Raw genomic sequence first — 7573 nt, 5'->3', positions numbered from 1 at the left:
GAAATGCCCCCGTTGATTTGTTATGATCCGTAGTTGCCGGCCGGCCGCCCGGCAGTGCTCTATCGGATGGAGCGTGGGCTGGCTATGGGAGATTTAGCGATTTTCGGAACCGGCCCCGATCGCCCCCCAAACCGGGTGGCCACGAGGTGGGACCCCCCTGAGCACTGCCCCGGTGTTAGTTTTCCGAGAAATGCCCCCGTTGATTTGTTATGATCCGTAGTTGCCGGCCGGCCGCCCGGCAGTGCTCTATCGGATGGAGCGTGGGCTGGCTATGGGAGATTTAGCGATTTTCGGAACCGGCCCCGATCGCCCCCCAAACCGGGTGGCCACGAGGTGGGACCCCCCTGAGCACTGCCCCGGTGTTAGTTTTCGGAGAAATGCCCCCGTTGATTTGTTATGATCCGTAGTTGCCGGCCGGCCGCCCGGCAGTGCTCTATCGGATGGAGCGTGGGCTGGCTATGGGAGATTTAGCGATTTTCGGAACCGGCCCCGATCGCCCCCCAAACCGGGTGGCCACGAGGTGGGACCCCCCTGAGCACTGCCCCGGTGTTAGTTTTCGGAGAAATGCCCCCGTTGATTTGTTATGATCCGTAGTTGCCGGCCGGCCGCCCGGCAGTGCTCTATCGGATGGAGCGTGGGCTGGCTATGGGAGATTTAGCGATTTTCGGAACCGGCCCCGATCGCCCCCCAAACCGGGTGGCCACGAGGTGGGACCCCCCTGAGCACTGCCCCGGTGTTAGTTTTCCGAGAAATGCCCCCGTTGATTTGTTATGATCCGTAGTTGCCGGCCGGCCGCCCGGCAGTGCTCTATCGGATGGAGCGTGGGCTGGCTATGGGAGATTTAGCGATTTTCGGAACCGGCCCCGATCGCCCCCCAAACCGGGTGGCCACGAGGTGGGACCCCCCTGAGCACTGCCCCGGTGTTAGTTTTCCGAGAAATGCCCCCGTTGATTTGTTATGATTATTTTTCGCCCAGGCGATGTGCCTTTTCATTTTGTTTTGCACTTTCCTTCATTCCTTGGTGCATGCTACCATCTAACGGACACATTTCGGTACTGCAGTTTGAAAGTAATTTCCCCGTCTAGGGATCTCTCAATGCCCTGGGCTGCGAAAGGAGGGCAAGGACACCCTATGTTCTCATGAGTGCAAAGCCCCCCCGGCTTCAAGGCATTCCAAAAGGAAAACCGGAGACACTGCTGTACACACACACACACACACACACACACACACACACACACACACACACAGAGAGAGAGAGAGAGAGAGAGAGAGATAGAGAGAGAGTAGTCACACAGTGGAATAAACTCCCCAGCGATGTGGTAGAAGCTGAAAGTTGGGGAACATTGTGATGGTCTATATTTCTTGGCAGATAATAAAAGATGCTCTTATCATGCCTCCGTTGATGTGTTATGATCCATAGGTTGCCGGCCGCCCGGCATTGCTCTGATCGGATGGACCGTGGGCTGCCTATGGCAGAGTATGGGCGATTCTTCAGCCGGCCCCGATGGCCCCCCAAACCGGGTGGCCACGAGGTGGGACCCCCCTGAGCACTGCCCCGGTGTTAGTTTTCCGAGAAATGCCCCCGTTGATTTGTTACGATTATTTTTCGCCCAGGCGATGTGCCTTTTCATTTTGTTTTGCACTTTCCTTCATTCCTTGGTGCATGCTGCCATCTAACGGACACATTTCGGTACTGCAGTTTGAAAGTAATTTCCCCGTCTAGGGATATCTCTCTCGTCTAGGGACACTGCTGTACACACACACACACACACACACACACACACACACACAGTGAGAGAGAGGGAGAGATAGAGAGAGGGAGAGAGAGAGAGAGAGAGGTGGAGAGGGAGAGAGAGATGGTGATAGAGAGAGAGTCGTCACACTCTGGAACAAACTCCCCAGAAGCTGAAAGTTGGGGAACATTATGATGATCTTTATTTCTTGGCAGATAATAAATGATGATCTTACAGAGGGCGACTTACAACACCAGTGCAAACATACAGCGAAGTACAAGGCATCAATCACGACAGAATCCCTTGAGTTAAAGCAGCAGATTCAGAATAACACACGTCCAAACAGACTGGAGAGGACCCTAAAACGAGCACGAAAGGTGTCGAATATGTGGCCTCCTCTCGCTTGTAAACTCTCTCGTGTTCCTGTCGATGGGGTCGGCGGCTCGGGGCAGCGGCCTAGCAGCAGCAGGCAGGCAGGCAGACCTCCAGGGCTGGCAGGCAGGCAGGCAGGGCTGTGTGGCTGGGGAGGGCAGGCTGGCAGGCTGGTAGGCCGTGCTGCTGCCAGGGCTGGAAGGCTGACCTCCAGGGCTGGAAGGCTGACTTCCAGGGCTGGATGGCAGGCAGGCAGACCTCCAGGGCTGGAAGGCTGACCTCCAGGGCAGGCAGGCAGGGCTGTGTGGCTGGGGAGGGCAGGCTGGCAGGCTGGTAGGCCGTGCTGCCAGGGCTGGAAGGCTGACCTCCAGGGCAGGCAGGCAGGCAGGCAGGGCTGGAAGGCAGGCAGGCAGACCTCCAGGGCTGGAAGGCTGACCTCCAGGGCAGGCAGGCAGGGCTGTGTGGCTGGGGAGGGCAGGCTGGCAGGCTGGTAGGCCGTGCTGCCAGGGCTGGAAGGCTGACCTCCAGGGCTAACAGGCAGGCAGGCAGACCTCCAGGGCTGGATAGCAGACCTCCAGGGCTAACAGGCTGACCTCCAGGGCTAACAGGCAGACCTCCAGGGCAGGCAGGCAGACCTCCAGGGCTAACAGGCAGGCAGGCAGACCTCCAGGGCTGGCAGGCTGACCTCCAGGGCAGGCAGTGCTGCTGCCAGGGCAGGCAGGCAGACCTCCAGGGCTAACAGGCAGGCAGGCAGACCTCCAGGGCTGGAAGGCAGACCTCCAGGGCAGGCAGGCAGACCTCCAGGGCTGGATAGCAGACCTCCAGGGCTAACAGGCAGGCAGGCAGACCTCCAGGGCTGGATAGCAGACCTCCAGGGCAGGCAGTGCTGCTACCAGGGCAGGCAGGCAGACCTCCAGGGCTGGAAGGCAGACCTCCAGGGCAGGCAGGCAGACCTCCAGGGCAGGCAGGCAGACCTCCAGGGCTGGATAGCAGACCTCCAGGGCTAACAGGCAGACCTCCAGGGCAGGCAGGCTGACCTCCAGGGCAGGCAGTGCTGCTGCCAGGGCAGGCAGGCAGACCTCCAGGGCTGGATAGCAGACCTCCAGGGCTAACAGGCAGACCTCCAGGGCTGGATAGCAGACCTCCAGGGCAGGCCGGCAGACCTCCAGGGCAGGCAGTGCTGCTACCAGGGCAGGCAGGCAGACCTCCAGGGCTGGATAGCAGACCTCCAGGGCAGGCAGTGCTGCTACCAGGGCTGGATAGCAGACCTCCAGGGCAGGCAGGCAGACCTCCAGGGCTAACAGGCTGACCTCCAGGGCTAACAGGCAGGCAGGCAGACCTCCAGGGCTGGATAGCAGACCTCCAGGGCTAACAGGCAGACCTCCAGGGCTGGATAGCAGACCTCCAGGGCTGGCAGGCAGACCTCCAGGGCTGGATAGCAGACCTCCAGGGCTAACAGGCAGGCAGGCAGACCTCCAGGGCAGGCAGGCAGACCTCCAGGGCAGGCAGGCAGACCTCCAGGGCAGGCAGTGCTGCTGCCAGGGCAGGCAGGCAGACCTCCAGGGCTGGATAGCAGACCTCCAGGGCTAACAGGCAGACCTCCAGGGCTGGATAGCAGACCTCCAGGGCTGGCAGGCTGACCTCCAGGGCTAACAGGCAGGCAGGCAGACCTCCAGGGCTGGATAGCAGACCTCCAGGGCTAACAGGCAGACCTCCAGGGCTGGATAGCAGACCTCCAGGGCTGGCAGGCAGACCTCCAGGGCTGGATAGCAGACCTCCAGGGCTAACAGGCAGGCAGGCAGACCTCCAGGGCAGGCAGGCAGACCTCCAGGGCAGGCAGGCAGACCTCCAGGGCAGGCAGTGCTGCTGCCAGGGCAGGCAGGCAGACCTCCAGGGCTGGATAGCAGACCTCCAGGGCTAACAGGCAGACCTCCAGGGCTGGATAGCAGACCTCCAGGGCAGGCAGTGCTGCTACCAGGGCAGGCAGTGCTGCTGCCAGGGCTGGAAGGCAGACCTCCAGGGCTAACAGGCAGACCTCCAGGGCTGGCAGGCTGACCTCCAGGGCAGGCAGTGCTGCTGCCAGGGCAGGCAGGCAGACCTCCAGGGCTGGATGGCAGGCAGGCAGACCTCCAGGGCTGGATAGCAGACCTCCAGGGCTAACAGGCTGACCTCCAGGGCTAACAGGCAGACCTCCAGGGCTAACAGGCAGGCAGGCAGACCTCCAGGGCTGGATAGCTGACCTCCAGGGCTGGATAGCTGACCTCCAGGGCTAACAGGCAGACCTCCAGGGCTGGATAGCAGACCTCCAGGGCAGGCAGTGCTGCTACCAGGGCTGGATAGCAGACCTCCAGGGCAGGCAGGCAGACCTCCAGGGCTAACAGGCTGACCTCCAGGGCTAACAGGCAGGCAGGCAGACCTCCAGGGCTGGATAGCAGACCTCCAGGGCTAACAGGCAGACCTCCAGGGCTGGATAGCAGACCTCCAGGGCTGGCAGGCTGACCTCCAGGGCTAACAGGCAGGCAGGCAGACCTCCAGGGCTGGATAGCAGACCTCCAGGGCTAACAGGCTGACCTCCAGGCCAGGCAGTGCTGCTGCCAGGGCAGGCAGGCAGGCAGGGCTGGATAGCAGACCTCCAGGGCTAACAGGCTGACCTCCAGGGCTGGATAGCAGACCTCCAGGGCAGGCAGGCTGACCTCCAGGGCAGGCAGTGCTGCTACCAGGGCTGGATAGCAGACCTCCAGGGCTGGATGGCAGGCAGGCAGACCTCCAGGGCTGGATAGCAGACCTCCAGGGCTAACAGGCTGACCTCCAGGGCTAACAGGCAGACCTCCAGGGCTGGATAGCAGACCTCCAGGGCAGGCAGGCAGACCTCCAGGGCAGGCAGGCAGACCTCCAGGGCTGGATAGCAGACCTCCAGGGCTAACAGGCAGACCTCCAGGGCAGGCAGGCTGACCTCCAGGGCAGGCAGTGCTGCTACCAGGGCAGGCAGGCAGACCTCCAGGGCAGGCAGTGCTGCTGCCAGGGCAGGCAGGCAGACCTCCAGGGCTAACAGGCAGGCAGGCAGACCTCCAGGGCTGGATAGCAGACCTCCAGGGCAGGCAGGCAGACCTCCAGGGCTGGATAGCAGACCTCCAGGGCTAACAGGCTGACCTCCAGGGCTAACAGGCAGGCAGGCAGACCTCCAGGGCTGGAAGGCAGGCAGTGCTGCTACCAGGGCAGGCAGGCTGTCCTCCAGGGCTGGAAGGCAGACCTCCAGGGCAGGCAGGCAGACCTCCAGGGCAGGCAGTGCTGCTACCAGGGCTGGATAGCAGACCTCCAGGGCTGGATGGCAGGCAGGCAGACCTCCAGGGCTGGATAGCAGACCTCCAGGGCTAACAGGCTGACCTCCAGGGCTAACAGGCAGACCTCCAGGGCTGGATAGCAGACCTCCAGGGCAGGCAGGCAGACCTCCAGGGCAGGCAGGCAGACCTCCAGGGCTGGATAGCAGACCTCCAGGGCTAACAGGCAGACCTCCAGGGCAGGCAGGCTGACCTCCAGGGCAGGCAGTGCTGCTACCAGGGCAGGCAGGCAGACCTCCAGGGCAGGCAGTGCTGCTGCCAGGGCAGGCAGGCAGACCTCCAGGGCTAACAGGCAGGCAGGCAGACCTCCAGGGCTGGATAGCAGACCTCCAGGGCAGGCAGGCAGACCTCCAGGGCTGGATAGCAGACCTCCAGGGCTAACAGGCTGACCTCCAGGGCTAACAGGCAGGCAGGCAGACCTCCAGGGCTGGAAGGCAGGCAGTGCTGCTACCAGGGCAGGCAGGCTGTCCTCCAGGGCTGGAAGGCAGACCTCCAGGGCAGGCAGGCAGACCTCCAGGGCAGGCAGTGCTGCTACCAGGGCTGGATAGCAGACCTCCAGGGCTGGAAGGCAGGCAGGCAGACCTCCAGGGCAGGCAGTGCTGCTACCAGGGCTGGATAGCAGACCTCCAGGGCTAACAGGCAGACCTCCAGGGCTGGAAGGCAGGCAGTGCTGCTACCAGGGCAGGCAGGCTGTCCTCCAGGGCTGGAAGGCAGACCTCCAGGGCTGGCAGGCTGACCTCCAGGGCAGGCAGGCCGGGCCCCCGGTGCTGCATCTCGGCCGCTGCCTGGGGCGGACCGGCCCGGGTGCCCTTGCGCTTTTTCGACACCAGGGGGCAGTTGGGTGCCATTCCGTCCCTCGTGTGGCGAAATGGCGGTACTGCACCTCCGCCTTTTTGCTGGAGAAAGTCCGCAGTCGGGACAATGCGCCACACGGTCCGTCGGCAGGAGGCCCGGGCCCGGGCACAACTCCCCGGTGGGGACGGACGCCGGGCTGGAGCTTCCCTTCAGCACACACACTCACTCACTCACTCTCTGACCGACCGACCGACCGACGGCTCCCAGCGCTCAGCCTGCAGGGCTACACACCCCGGTGGGTGCGGGCTCCGGGCTGGAGCTCTCCTTCAGCACACACACTCACTCTCTGACCGACCGACCGACCGACGGCTCCCAGCGCTCAGCCTGCAGGGCTACACACCCCGGTGGGTGCGGGCTCCGGGCTGGAGCTCTCCTTCAGCACACACACTCACTCTCTGACCGACCGAACGACCGACGGCTCCCAGCGCTCAGTCAGCAGGCCTACTCCTCCCCGGTGGGGACGGACGCCGGGCTGGAGCTTTCCTTCAGCACACACACTCACTGACTGACCGACCGACGGCTCCCAGCGCTCAGCCTGCAGGGCTACACACCCCGGTGGGTGCGGGCTCCGGGCTGGAGCTCTCCTTCAGCACACACACTCACTGACTGACCGACCGAACGACCGACGGCTCCCAGCGCTCAGCCTGCAGGGCTACACCTCCCCGGTGGGTGCGGGCTCCGGGCTGGAGCTTCCCTTCAGCACACACACTCACTCTCTGACCGACCGACCGACCGACGGCTCCCAGCGCTCAGCCTGCAGGGCTACACCTCCCCGGTGGGTGCGGGCTCCGGGCTGGAGCACACACACTCACTGACTGACCGACCGAACGACCGACGGCTCCCAGCGCTCAGCCTGCAGGGCTACACCTCCCCGGTGGGTGCGGGCTCCGGGCTGGAGCTTTCCTTCAGCACACACACTCACTGACTGACCGACCGAACGACCGACGGCTCCCAGCGCTCAGCCTGCAGGGCTACACCTCCCCGGTGGGTGCGGGCTCCGGGCTGGAGCTCTCCTTCAGCACACACACTCACTCTCTGACCGACCGAACGACCGACGGCTCCCAGCGCTCAGCCTGCAGGGCTACACCTCCCCGGTGGGTGCGGGCTCCGGGCTGGAGCTCTCCTTCAGCACACACACTCACTCTCTGACCGACCGAACGACCGACGGCTCCCAGCGCTCAGTCAGCAGGCCTACTCCTCCCCGGTGGGTGCGGGCTCCGGGCTGGAGCTTTCCTTCAGCACACACACTCACTGACTGACCGACCGAACGACCGA

This window comes from Amia ocellicauda, unplaced genomic scaffold (genome assembly GCF_036373705.1).
Source record: "Amia ocellicauda isolate fAmiCal2 unplaced genomic scaffold, fAmiCal2.hap1 HAP1_SCAFFOLD_232, whole genome shotgun sequence".
In the NCBI taxonomy this organism is placed as follows: Eukaryota; Metazoa; Chordata; class Actinopteri; order Amiiformes; family Amiidae; genus Amia; species Amia ocellicauda.
Note: the sequence above shows the minus strand (reverse complement) of the source record.